Source organism: Arachis hypogaea, chromosome 12 (assembly GCF_003086295.3).
Source record: "Arachis hypogaea cultivar Tifrunner chromosome 12, arahy.Tifrunner.gnm2.J5K5, whole genome shotgun sequence".
Classification (NCBI taxonomy): Eukaryota; Viridiplantae; Streptophyta; class Magnoliopsida; order Fabales; family Fabaceae; genus Arachis; species Arachis hypogaea.
Window position 1 is genome coordinate 37,869,124 of NC_092047.1, and position 14,233 is coordinate 37,883,356.

At 36.6% G+C, this 14,233-nt stretch overlaps 2 non-coding genes across 2 annotated transcripts; one reads left to right on the plus strand and one right to left on the minus strand.

Annotated features, from left to right (window-relative positions):
- Positions 1-1,627: 1,627 nt before the first annotated feature.
- Positions 1,628-1,735, plus strand: LOC112732025 (small nucleolar RNA R71). Its single transcript, XR_003167767.1, has one exon. It is a non-coding gene; the product is annotated as a small nucleolar RNA R71 (small nucleolar RNA).
- Positions 1,736-13,490: 11,755 nt separating this feature from the next.
- Positions 13,491-13,598, minus strand: LOC112731228 (small nucleolar RNA R71). The gene has a single exon (XR_003167016.1). It is a non-coding gene; the product is annotated as a small nucleolar RNA R71 (small nucleolar RNA).
- Between the last annotated feature and the right edge of the window lie 635 nt (positions 13,599-14,233).

Sequence of the window (14,233 nt, forward strand, 5' to 3'; positions counted from 1 at the left end):
GGGTTTGACACCAAACTTAGAGTTTGGTTGTGGCTTCCCAACACCAAACTTAGAGTTTGACTGTGGGGGCTTTGGTTGACTCTGCTTTGAGAGAAGCTTTTTCTGCTTCCTCTCCATGGATGCAGAGAGAGATCCTTGAGTTGTAAACACAAGGTTGTCCTCATTTATTTGAAGGATCAATTCTCCTCTGTCCACATCAATCACAGCTCTTGCTGTGGCTAAGAAAGGTCTTCCTAGGATGATGGATTCATCATCTTCCTTTCCAGTATCCAAGACTATGAAATCAGTAGGGATGTAAAGGCCTTCAACCTTCATTAACACGTCCTCTACTTGTCCATAAGCATGTTTTCTTGAATTGTCTGCCATCTCTAATGAGATTTTAGCAGCTTGCACCCCATAGATTCCCAGTTTCTCTATTACAGAGAAGGGCATGAGGTTTATCCCTGAACCAAGGTCACACAGAGCCTTAAAGATCATGGTGCCTAAGGTACAAGGTATTATGAACTTTCCAGGATCCTGTTTCTTCTGAGGCAATGTCAGTTGATCCAGATCACTTAGTTCATTGGTGAACAAGGGAGGTTCATCTTCCCAAGTATCAATGCCAAATAATTTGGCATTCAGCTTCATGATTGCACCAAGGAACTTGGCAGCTTGCTCTTCAGTAACATCCTCATTCTCTTCAGAAGAGGAATACTCATCAGAGCTCATGAATGGCATAAGGAGGTTTAATGGAATCTCTATGGTCTCTAGATGAGTCTCAGATTCCTTAGGTTCCTCAGAGGGAAGCTCCTTATTGATCACTGGATGTCCCAGGAGGTCTTCCTCCTTGGGATTCACGTCCTTCTCCTCTCTTGTGGGTTCGGCCATGGTAATTAATTCAATGGCCTTGCACTCTCCTTTTGGATTCTCTTCTGTATTGCTTAGGAGAGTACTAGGAGGGATTTCAGTGATCCTTTTACTCAGCTGGCCCACTTGTGCTTCCAAATTTCTAATGGAAGACCTTATTTCATTCATGAAACTTGCAGTGGCCTTGGATAGATCAGAGACTAAGTTTGCTAAATTGGAGGTACTTTGTTCAGAGTTCTCTGTCTGTTGCTGAGTGGATGATAGAAAAGGCTTGCTATTGCTAAACCTGTTTTGTCCACCATTATTAAAGCCTTGTTAAGGCCTTTGATCCTTTCATGAGAGATTTGGATGATTTCTCCATGATGGATTATAGGTGTTTTCCATATGGTTCACCCATGTAATTTACCTCTGCTATTGCAGGGTTCTCAGGATCATATGCTTCTTCTTCAGAAGGTGCCTCTTGAGTACTGTTGGATGCAGCTTGCATTCCATTCAAACTTTGAGAAATCATATTGACTTGCTGAGTCAATATTTTATTCTGAGCCAATATGGCATTCAGAGTATCAATTTCAAGAACTCCCTTCTTCATAGGCACCCCATTATTCACAGGATTCCTCTCAGAAGTGTACATGAACTGGTTATTAGCAACCATGTCAATGAGTTCTTGAGCTTCTGCAGGCATTTTCTTTAAGTGAATGGATCCACCTACAGAGGTATCCAATGACATTTTAGCTAATTCAGACAGACCATCATAGAATATGTCCAGGATGGTCCATTCTGAAAGCATGTCAGAAGGACACTTTTTGGTCAGTCCTTTGTATCTCTCCCAAGCTTCATAGAGGGATTCATCTTCTTTCTGTCTGAAGGTCTGAACATCCACTCTAAGCTTACTCAGCTTTTGAGGAGGAAAGAACTTGGCTAAGAAAGCCTTGACCAGCTTATCCCAAGAGTTCAGGCTATCCTTAGGTTGAGAGTCCAACCATACTCTAGCTCTATCTCTCACAGCAAAAGGGAAAAGCATGAGCCTGTAGACTTCAGGATCTACTCCATTAGTCTTAACAGTATCACATATCTACAAGAATTCAGTTAAGAACTGAAAAGGATCCTCAGATGGAAGTCCATGAAACTTGCAGTTCTGCTGCATCAGAGAAACTAGCTGAGGTTTCAGCTCAAAATTGTTTGCTCCAATGGTAGGAATGGAGATGCTTCTTCCATGTAAATTGGAATTAGGTGCAGTAAAGTCACCAAGCATTCTCCTTGCATTATTGTTGTTGGGTTTGGCTGCCATCTCCTTTACTTGTTCGAAATTTTCAATAAGGTTGTCTCTGGATTGTTGTAATTTAGCTTCTCTTAGTTTTCTCTTCAGAGTCCTTTCAGGTTCTGGATCAGCTTCAACAAGAATGCCTTTTTCTTTGTCCCTGCTCATAAGAAAGAGAAGAGAAAAAAAAAAGAAGAGGAATCCTCTATGTCACAGTAAAGAGGTTCCTTATTGTTAGTAGAAGAAGAAAAGAAGAGAAAAAATTCGAACACAGATAGAAGAGGGGGTTCGAATTTGGTGAGTGATGTGAGGAAGAGATGTTAGTAGATGAATAAATAAATAGAATAAGATGAGAGAGGGAGAAGATTTTTAAAAATAATTTTTTTGAAAAAGAGTTAGTGATTTTCGAAAATAGTTTTGAAAAAGGTTAGTAGTTTTTCGAAAATTCAATTAAAAAATAAAATAATTAGTTAATTAAAAAGAAATTTTTGAAAAAGGGGGAAGATATTTTCGAAAATAGAGAGAGAGAGAGAGTTAGTTAGGTGGTTTTGAAAAAGATGAGAAACAAATAAAAAGTTAGTTAGTTAGTTGAAACAAATTTTGAAAAGATAAGAAGTTAGGAAGTTAGAAAATATATTTTGCAATCATTTTTTTTTTTGAAAAAGGTAAGATAAGAAGATATTTTTGAAAAGATATGATAGAAATTATTTTTTGAAAAAAATTTGATTTTTAAAATCTCAATTAATGACTTGATTCACAAGAAATCACAAGATATGATTCTAGAACTTAAAGTTTGAATCTTTCTTAACAAGTAAGTAACAAACTTGAAATTTTTGAATCAAAACATTAATTGATGATGTTATTTTCGAAAATATGATGTAAAATTAAGAAAAAGATTTTTGAAAAATATTTTTGAAATTTTTCGAAAATAACTAAAAAAATTGAAAAAAAAGATTTGATTTTTGAAAAAGATTTTGAAAAAGATAAGATTTTTTTAAATTGAAAATTTGATTTGACTCATAAAAACAACTAGATTTTAAAAATTTTTGAAAAAATTAAATCTAATTTTCGAAATTTTAAAAGAGAAAAAGGGAAAGATAATTTTTTTTTTATTTTTGAATTTTTATGATGAGAGAGAAAAACAAGAAAATGATGCAATGCATGAAAGTTATGGATTAAAACAATGAATGTATGCAAGAATGCTATGAATGTCAAGATGAACACCAAGAACACTTTGAAGATCATGATGAACATCAAAAACACATTTTTGAAAAATTTTTAATGCAAGGAAAACATGCAAGACACCAAACTTAGAAATCTTTAATGCTTAGGCACTAAGAATTCAAGAATGCATATGAAAAACAAGAAAAGACACAAAACATGCAAATGCAAAGATCAAACAAGAAGACTTACCAAGAACAACTTGAAGATCATGAAGAACACTATGAATGCATGATTTTTTTTTCGAAAACAAAGGAAAAATTTTTGAAAGAATTTTGAAAACTTTTTGAAAAGAAAACAAAAAGAAAATTACCTAATCTGAGCAACAAGATGAATCGTCAGTTGTCCAAACTCGAACAATCCCCGGCAACGGCGCCAAAAACTTGGTGCACGAAATTGTGATCTCTGGTAGAGGCTCCAAAGGCTTTGGTGCTCTAATCTCAATTCATAATTTGTCACAACTTCGATACAACTAACAAGCAAGTGCGCTGGGTCATCCAAGTAATAAACCTTACGTGAGTAAGGGTCGATCCCACGGAGATTGTTGGTATGAAGCAAGCTATGGTCACCTTGTAAATCTCAGTCAGGCGTGTAGAGATGCTTTCGTTCCTCTGAATCTCTGCTTTCCCGCTGTCTTCATCCAATCAGTCTTACTCCTTTCCATGGCTGGCTTTATGCAAGGGCATCACCGTTGTCAGTGGTTACATCCCCTCCTCTTGTAAAAATGGTCCAAGATGCCCTGTCACGGCACGGCTAATCATCTGAGGTTCCCGATCATGCTGGAATAGGATTCACCCTCCTTTTGCGTCTGTCACTACACCCAGCGATCGCGAGTTTGAAGCTCGTCACAGTCATTCAATCACTGAGTCCTACTCGGAATACCACGGACAAGGTTTAGACTTTCCGGACTCTCATGAATGCCGCCATCAATCTAGCTTATACCACGAAGATTCTGATTAAGAGATCCAAGAGATACTCATTCAATCTAATGTAGAACGGAAGTGGTTGTCAGGCACGCGTTCATGGGGAATGATGATGATTGTCACGTTCATCACATTCAGGTTGAAGTGTGAATGAATATCTTAGAAGCGAAATAAGATGAATTGAATAGAAAAACAATAGTACTTTGCATTAATCTCTGAGGAACAGCAGAGCTCCACACCTTAATCTATGGAATGCAGAAACTCTACCGTTGAAAATACATAAGTAATGAAGGTCCAGGCATGGCCGAATGGCCAGCCCCCAAACGTGATCAATAGATCAAAAGATAATCCAAAGATGATTCCAAAGATGATTAATACAATAGTAAAAGGTCCTATTTATAATAAACTAGCTACTAGGGTTTACAGAAGTAAGTAATTGATGCATAAATCCACTTCCGGGGCCCACTTGGTGTGTGCTTGGGCTGAGCTTGAAGTCTACACGTGGAGAGGTCATTCTTGGAGTTGAACGCCAGCTTTTGTGCCATTTTGGGCGTTGAACTCCATTTTGCAACTTGTTTCTGGCGCTGGACGCCAGAATTGGGCAGAGAGCTGGCGTTGAACGCCAGTTTGCATCGTCTAAACTTGGGCAAAGTATGGACTATTATATATTGCTGGAAAGCCCTGGATGTATACTTTCCAACGCAATTGGAAGCACGCCATTTTGAGTTCTGTAGCTCCATAAAATCCACTTTGAGTGCAGGGAGGTCAAAATCCAACAGCATCAGCAGTCCTTCTTCAACCTCTGAATCTGATTTTTGCTCAAGTCCCTCAATTTCAGCCAGAAAATACCTGAAATCACAGAAAAACACACAAACTCATAGTAAAGTCCAGAAATGTGAATTTAACATAAAACTAATGAAAACATCCCTAAAAGTAACTAGATTCTCCTAAAAATATACTAAAAATAATGCCAAAAAGCGTATAAATTATCCGCTCATCAATGGTCAACTTAGAGCTCTTTGTGGAGTTAAGAGTAGGAAAGAGTTGTGTAGTAGTTGGAAATGTCATTCTAAACTCATGATGGTTGCAAGCTCAAAATTCAAGAGCAATGATTGGTGGAGAACCAAATTGCATGGGTCTAGGAAGTTGTTTGGAAGCTTCTTTGAGAATTCCAAGGCCATGCCACCCGGATGGAATAATGATGATCAACTTAAGGACGGGTGTCAAAATAAGGTGTGGGATCCCAGATCGCACAGGAAAATCAAATTTGGGAGCCCATGGTTTGTGAAGAACTCCATCCAAGCTTGAAGATATTAAAATTGAAGAATGGAGCTTATTGGAGATTCAAGCATTGGTGGATGTTCAAGGATAGTTTCAAGCACAAGCCACCTTGAGAGGAGCTCCCCATAAGTCCAACTTAAGGACAATAAACAAAAGTGCAAGGTGGGAGACACCCCACCATGGTAAAATCTTTCTTTTTTTTTCTTTTTTGCACATATTGGTTACAATAGTTTAATTTCATGTTTTGATTGATTTGTTGAGTTTGTTTGGTAGTTTAGTATGTTAAATAAGATTTTATGGTGTTTTGGTAGTTGTTTGGAGGTTTAGAATGCTTGGATTGGTGCAAAAACATAGAAAAATTTTGAAGAAAAAAAAGAGCACCATCCGCGCGTACACGCATTGCGCGCGTACGCATGCATCAAGCATTTTCGCCTACCCACGCGCACGCGCCATGTACGCGTATGCGTGGATTGAGAAATTCCACCCCCAAGCCAAAAACCTGAGAGTTGTGCGAACGCTGCGCGCGCATTGTGCCTTTGGCACAAAACCACTCGCGCGTACGTGTACATGACGCGTACGCGTTACTCTCGAAAAAAAATTTTCAATCCACGTGTAAGCACGCATGGCGCTTACGCGCGGATTGCTCCTGTCGCATCCACGCATAAGCACGCATGGCGCTTACGCGTGGATTTGCACCCTGTTTTTCTCCTTTCTCCTTTCTTCTTCTTTCTTTCTACCTTTCTTCTTCCTCTCTTGAAAAAAAAAATTAAATAAAAAATAAATAAATAAATAAAATACTAAAAAAAAAGAAAAATTTTTTTCTTTTCTTCCATTTTCTTTTATTGCATTTGCTTACTTTCATTCATTGCATTTTAATTTTGATTTTATAGCTTGTTGTAATTTTCCTTTTTTAAGTTTCTTATTTTAATACTGGTGTTGAATTTTCCTATTCAATCATTGAGAATTTCTTGTGTTATTTTGGTACCTCTTGACTTGTTTGATATTGTTGGGTGATGAAACTTTTAAATCAATGCTTAATCTTGTATGACTCTTGTGTCTTTATGCATTGATATGACCTAATATTGTTTTTCATGACCCACTCTTTCTTGTTTGCTCTTGATGCTCAATATGCTCTTCATGCTTTGACTTTACTCTTGCATCAAGTAGTAGTTGATATGCATTTGCTTATATTGCTTTCTTATCTACATGTTGTAGCTACCATGTAGTGAGAACCTTACCCTTATTTGGCATTAGCCCCCGCCTATGTTCTCTTTGCTTTGATATCTTTGTTATAGGCTTAATTCTCTTTCTTTTTCTCTTCCTTTAGGTTGGCCACCAAGAAAGGAGGAAAAGGAAAAGCTTCGAAATTGGGCAACGAACAAGTCATCCGCACAACCTTTTGAAGAAGCTCATCAATTGTAGCAACCCATCCACCTTGTTCTTCTTTGCATGCACCGAGGACGGTGCAATCTTCAAGTGTGGGGAGGTCGTTCGACCGATCTTCATAGGTAACAATTTTCTTTTCAACACCAATTTTTTTTATTTTCTTCGTTAGATAGTTGTTGCATTGCATGATAAGTTGCATGTTAGTTAGAATTTGTACATATTTTTACCATTTCTTTCCTATTAGGACTACTTAGTTAGGGTGATGATTTCTTTTCCAAGAAGGGAAACCTACCAATTTGAAAACTTTTTGTTGAACTTGCTTGAAAGAATTTATTTTGGAACATGATTTTTGAGCTAAGAACACAAGCTTGTGAGATTTGAGCCTAATGGTGTGGTTACATCTTATAACCACTTATTTTCCCTTCTTGTGTGCATTGTTCTCTTTCTATGATTGTGATCTTTGATTTGTTTGATTCTTTATGTCCATTATTTTGTGTATTCATCATTTATATGATTGAGGCCGTCATTTCATTTAGCTCACTTACCCAAATGGCCTTACCTTTTATCTTCCATTGTTAGCCAATTTGAGCATATGCTTAACCCACTTTATTTATAATTTTAGCACATTACAAGCCTTAAAGCAGAAAATAATAAAAGTCCTTAATTTGAATCTTTGATTAGCTTAGGCTAGTGTGTGTGTGTGTGTGTGTCATTTAAGTGCGAGAAATCTTGGGACATTGGGTGAATAAAAAGGTAGTTTTGTATTTTTGCTATAAATATTGGGAATTGGGTACATGCTCATGTGTAATGAATGTAAAACCTTATGCATTGATGATCTTGTATATAGAAAGAAAAATGAGAAAAAGGAAAAGGAAAAGAAAAAAAACAATATGGAAAAGAAAAGAAAAAAAATAGAAAAAGAAAGAAACAAAGAAAAAGAAAGAAATAAAAGGGGACAAAATGCCCCAAAGCAAAGCTCAATAAGGGTCAATGCATAAGTGTTGTGAAATGAAAAGGAATATATAAGTATGTGAAAAAGTGAGAAAAATGGATAGTTAGGTTAGCTTTGAAATTGTATAGGATGTCATAGGTTAGGTGGGAAGTTTAAGCTTATGAAAGATTCAAATTTCAAGCTCACTTGACCAAATATGCATCCTTACCTTGACCCTAGCCCCATTACAACCTAAAGAAAAGACCTCATGATACTTGTATGCATGCATGAAATATATGTTGATTGTTAGAAGAAAAACAAATCTTAGAAAGCATTATTAGGGGAGAATTGAGAGAATACACACTTGAGCGACTAGAGTGCAAACACTTCCGATGAGGGTTCGATGCTCAATTCCATGATTCCCGGCTTTCATGAGCATTCTTCTTGCAAGTCTACTTGAACTTCATTTTGATATTTAAATTGGTAGGATTCATGAGTCGACAAGGGACCTTAGCCCTAATTGTGCATGTATGTCTTGGAGGATTGATTTATTTTTAACCAAGTAGGTAGAATGATTTTGCATTTAGTTGCATTCATGTAGATAGTTGCATATAGGTAGGGTGCATTTAGTTAGACCTCATTGAATAAATGTTGATATCCTTTGCTTTCTCTTGGTTTAAGCATGAGGACATGCTTGGTTTAAGTGTGAGGAGGTTGATAAACCCCATATTTAGGGTTTATCTTGTGTTGAATTTAGAGAGTTTTGTCAACCTTTCTCCTATTTATCCAATGAAATAGCATGGTTTTGTAAATTCTCCTTTAATTGTGCTTAAGAGTGAAAATATGCTTTTTAGGTCCTAAATTGTTTAATCTTGATTTACCTTTGATTCCATTAGATACCTTGATATGTTTGTTAAGTGATTTCAGATTTAGGAGGCAAAGATTGGATCAAGGAAACGAACGAAAAGCATGGAAAAATGAAGAACTCATGAAGAAATGAAGGAATCGCAAAAGCTGTCAAGCCGACCTCTTTGCACTTAATCGATCATAACTTGAGCTACAGATGTCCAAAAGATGCGGTTCTAGTTGCGTTGGAAAGCTAACATCTGGGGCTTCGAAATGATATAATATTTGCCATAGTTGCATCGCGGATAGGGGCGCGCATGTGCACGGTACGCATACGCACCGATGGTGCCACATAATTTACTTAATGCAACTCGTGGCCAGCGAATTCTAAAGCCTTGTGGGCCCAATCCAACTCATTTCTGATGCTATTTAAGCCAAGGATTGAAGGAAAATTAACATACTTTCACAAATTAGTTTAGTTTAGAGTAGTTTTGGAGGAAAAGTTAGTTTTAGAGAGAGAAGCTCTCACTTCTCTCTAGGATTAGAATTAGGATTAGGTTTAGTTCAATAATCTAGATCTAGGTTTCAATTCATGCTTTCTTCTTCTTCTTCTATCTCTCAACTCTATGTTGTTACATTCATGATTCCTCTATTTTTTTGTTGTAATTTTCTTTATGTTGCTTCTTGATGAGCGGATAATTTATACGCTTTTTGGCATTGTTTTTAGTATGTTTTTAGTAGGATCTAGTTACTTTTAGGGATGTTTTCCTTAGTTTTTATGTTAAATTCACATTTCTGGACTTTACTATGAGTTTGTATGTTTTTCTGTGATTTCAGGTATTTTCTGGCTGAAATTGAGGGACTTGAGCAGAAATCAGATTCAGAGGTTGAAGAAGGACTGCTGATGCTGTTGGATTCTGACCTCCCTGCACTCAAAATGAATTTTCTGGAGCTACAGAACTCAACATGGCGCGCGTCCAATTGCGTTGGAAAGTAGACATCCAGGGCTTTCCAGCAATATATAATAGTCCATACTTTGGCCAAGAATAGACGATGCAAACTGGCATTCAACGCCAGCTCTCTACCCAATTCTGGCGTCCAGCGCCAAAAAAGGATCCAAAACCAGAGTTGAACGCCCAAACTGGCACAAATACTGGCGTTCAACTCCACAAATGGCCTCTACACGTGCAACACTCAAGCTCAGCCCAAGCACACACCAAGCGAGCCCCGGAAGTGGATTTATGCATCAATTACTTATTTCTGTAAACCCTAGTGACTAGTTTATTATAAATAGGACCTTTTATTATTGTATTAGGGATCCTGAGTTTTATCTTTGGACGCCTAGTTCTTAGATCAGAGGGCTGGCCATTCGGCCATGCCTGGACCTTTCACTTATGTATTTTTAACGGTAGAGTTTCTACACTCCATAGATTAAGGTGTGGAGCTCTGCTGTTCCTCAAAGATTAATGCAAAGTACTACTGTTTTCTATTCAATTCTTCTTATTTCGCTTCTAAGATATTCATTCGCACTTCAATCTGAATGTGATGAACGTGACAATCATCATCATTCCCTATGAACGCGTGCTTGACAACCACTTCCGTTCTACATTAGAATTGAATGAGTATCTCTTAGATCTCTTAATCGGAATCTTCGTGGTGTAAGCTAGAATGATGGCGGCATTCAAGAGAATCCGGAAGGTCTAAACCTTGTCTGTGGTATTCCGAGTAGGATTCAATGATTGAATGACTGTGACGAGCTTCAAACTCGCGATTTCCGGGCGTAGTGACAGACGCTAAAGGATAGTAAATCCTATTCCAGCAGGATCGAGAACCGACAGATGAATAGCCGTGCCGTGACAGGGTGCGTTAACCATTTTCACTGAGAGGATAAGATGAAACCATTAACAAGGGTGATGCCTCCAGACAATTAGCCGTGCCGTGACAGGGCATTTGGATCATTTTCCCGAGAGAAGACCGAAAGTAGCCATTGACAATGGTGATGTATCACATAAAGCCAGCCATGGAAAGGAGTAAGACTGATTGGATGAAGATAGCAGGAAAGCAGAGGTTCAGAGGAACAAAAGCATCTCTATTCGCTTATCTGAAATTCTCACCAATGAATTACATAAGTATTTCTATCCTTTATTATTTATCTTTTAATTATCTAATCCAATCACATTTAACCCTACCTGACTGAGATTTGTAAGGTGACCATAGCTTGCTTCATACCAACAATCTCCGTGGGATTCGACCCTTACTCACATAAGGTATTACTTGGACGACCCAGTGCACTTGCTGGTTAGTTGTGCGAAGTTGTGAACCATGGTATTGGCATCATGTTTTGGCGCCATTACCAGGGGAAGAAAGAACGATGAATTTTACATAATCAAAGTGTAATCACAATTTCTGCGCACCAAGTTTTTGGCGCCGTTGCCGGGGATTGTTCGAGTTTGGACAACTGACGGTTCATCTTGTTGCTCAAATTAGGTAATTTTCTTTTTGTTTTCTTTTCAAAAATTTTTCAAAAATATTTCAAGATTTTCTCACCTGTTTTCGAAAAAAAAATTTATTCAGAATTTTTAAGAATAAATTATAGTGTTTCATGAAGCATGTGAAGCCTGGCTGGCTGCAAAGCCATAAATTCTTTTGGACTGAGGCTTCCAAACCATCAAAATAGAGGCAAGTTACATATTTGATAAGTAATGAGCAGTATATTCTGATATCTTGCTGAAGCTTGGCTGGCCATTGGCCATGTCTAGTGTTTTGGACCGGAGCTTTCATTGAAAGCTTGGCTGGCTAGTGAGCCATGTCTAATTCCTGGACTGAAGCTTTAGACTAAGAATGCAAGATTCCTGGAATTCATATTAAAAATTTTGAAATCTTTATTTTTTCCTTTTTCAATTAATTTTCGAAAAAAAAATCCAAAAAAATTAGAAAATCATAAAAATCAAAAATATTTTTCTGTTTCTTGTTTGAGTCTTGTGTCATGTTATAAGTTTGGTGTTAATTGCATATGCATCTTGTATTTTTCGAAAATTCATGCATTCATAGTGTTCTTTATGATCTTCAAGTTGTTCTTGGTAAGTCTTCTTGTTTGATCTTTGCAATTGCATGTTTTGTGTCTTTTCTTGTTTTTCATATGCATTCCTGAATTCTTAGTGTCTAAGCATTAAAGAATTCTAAGTTTGGTGTCTTGCATGTTTTCTTTGCATTAAAAAAAATTTTCAAAAATATGTTCTTGGTGTTCATCATGATCTTCATAGTGTTCTTGGTGTTCATCTTGACATTCATAGCATTCTTGCATGCATCACATGTTTTGATCTAAAATTCTCATGCATTGCATCATTTTCTTGTTTTTCTCTCTCATCATAAAAATTCAAAAATAAAAAAAAATATCTTTCCCTTTTTCTCTCCTAAAATTTCAAAAATTAGATTTGACTTTTTTAAAAATTTTTAAAAAAAAAATCTAGTTGTTTTTATGAGTCAAATCAAATTTTCAATTTAAAAATCTCATCTTTTTCAAAAATCAAATCTTTTTCATTTTTCTTAGTTATTTTCGAAAATTACAAAAATATTTTTCAAAAATCTTTTTCTTATTTTTATCACATAATTTTCGAAAATAACATCAACAATTAATGTTTTGATTCAAAAATTTCAAGTTTCTTACTTGCTTGTTAAGAAAGATTCAAACTTTAAGTTCTAGAATCATATTTTTTGATTTCTTGTGAATCAAGTCATTAATTGTGATTTTAAAAATCAAATCTTTTTCAAAACTAATTTCAATCATATCTTTTCAAAAATATCTTCTTATCTTTTTCAAAAATTTGATTTCAAAATATCTTTTCTAACTTCCTAACTTCTTATCTTTTCAAAATTTGTTTCAACTAACTAACTAACTTTTTGTTTGTTTCTTATCTTTTTCAAAACTACCTAACTAACTCTCTCTCTCTAATTTTCGAAAATATCTTCCCCCTTTTTCAAAAATTTCTTTTTAATTAACTAATTGTTTTTTTTATTTGAATTTTCGAAAAATTACTAACCTTTTTCAAAACTATTTTCGAAAATCCTTCTCCCTCATCTCCTTCTATTTATTTATTCATCTACTAACATATCTTCCTCACATCACCAAAAATCCGAACCCTCTCTCTCTCTCTGAGTTCAGATTTTCTTCTTCTTTTCTTCTACTAACACAAGGACCTCTATACTGTGATATAAAGGATCCATATTATTATTATTATTTTCTCTGTGCCCTCTTCTTTGTCATATGAGCAGGAGCAAGGACAAGAACATTCTTGTTGAAGCAGATCCAGAACCTGAAAGGACTCTGAAGAGAAAATTAAGAGAAGCTAAATTACAACAATCCAGAGATAACCTTTCAGAAATTTTCGAACAGGAAAAGGAGATGGCAACCGAAAATAATAATAATGCAAGGAGGATGCTTGGTGACTTTACTGCACCTAATTCCAATTTACATGGAAGAAGCATCTCCATTCCTGCCATTGGAGCAAACAACTTTGAGCTGAAACCTCAATTAGTTTCTCTGATGCAGCAGAACTGCAAGTTTCATGGACTTCCATCTGAAGATCCTTTTCAGTTCTTAACTGAATTCTTGCAGATCTGTGATACTGTTAAGACTAATGGAGTAGATCCTGAAGTCTACAGGCTCATACTTTTTCCTTTTGCTGTAAGAGACAGAGCTAGAGTGTGGTTGGACTCTCAACCCAAAGACAGCCTGAACTCTTGGGATAAGCTGGTCACGGCTTTCTTAGCCAAGTTCTTTCCTCCTCAAAAGCTGAGTAAGCTTAGAGTGGATGTTCAAACCTTCAAACAAAAAGATGGTGAATCCCTCTATGAAGCTTGGGAAAGATACAAACAGTTGACCAAAAAGTGTCCCTCTGACATGCTTTCAGAATGGACCATCCTGGATATATTCTATGATGGTTTGTCTGAGTTATCAAAGATGTCATTGGATACCTCTGCAGGTGGATCCATTCACCTAAAGAAAACGCCTGCAGAAGCTCAAGAACTCATTGACATGGTTGCTAACAACCAGTTCATGTACACTTCTGAGAGGAATCCTATGAGTAATGGGACGCCTATGAAGAAGGGAATTCTTGAAGTTGATACTCTGAATGCTATATTGGCTCAGAACAAAATATTGACTCAGCAAGTCAATATGATTTCTCAGAGTCTGAATGGAATGCAAGCTGCATCCAACAGTACTCAAGAGGCTTCTTATGCAGAAGAAGCTTATGATCCTGAGAACCCTGCAATAGCAGAGGTGAATTACTTAGGTGAATCTTATGGAAACACCTATAACTCATCATGGAGAAATCATCCAAATTTCTCATGGAAGGATCAAAAGCCTCAACAAGGCTTTAATAATGGTGGAAGAAATAGGTTTAGCAATAGCAAGCCTTTTCCATCATCCACTCAGCAACAGACAGAGAACTCTGAACAAAATACTTTTAATTTAGCAAACTTAGTCTCTAATCTATCCAAGGCCACTGCAAGTTTCATGAATGAAACAAGGTCTTCCAT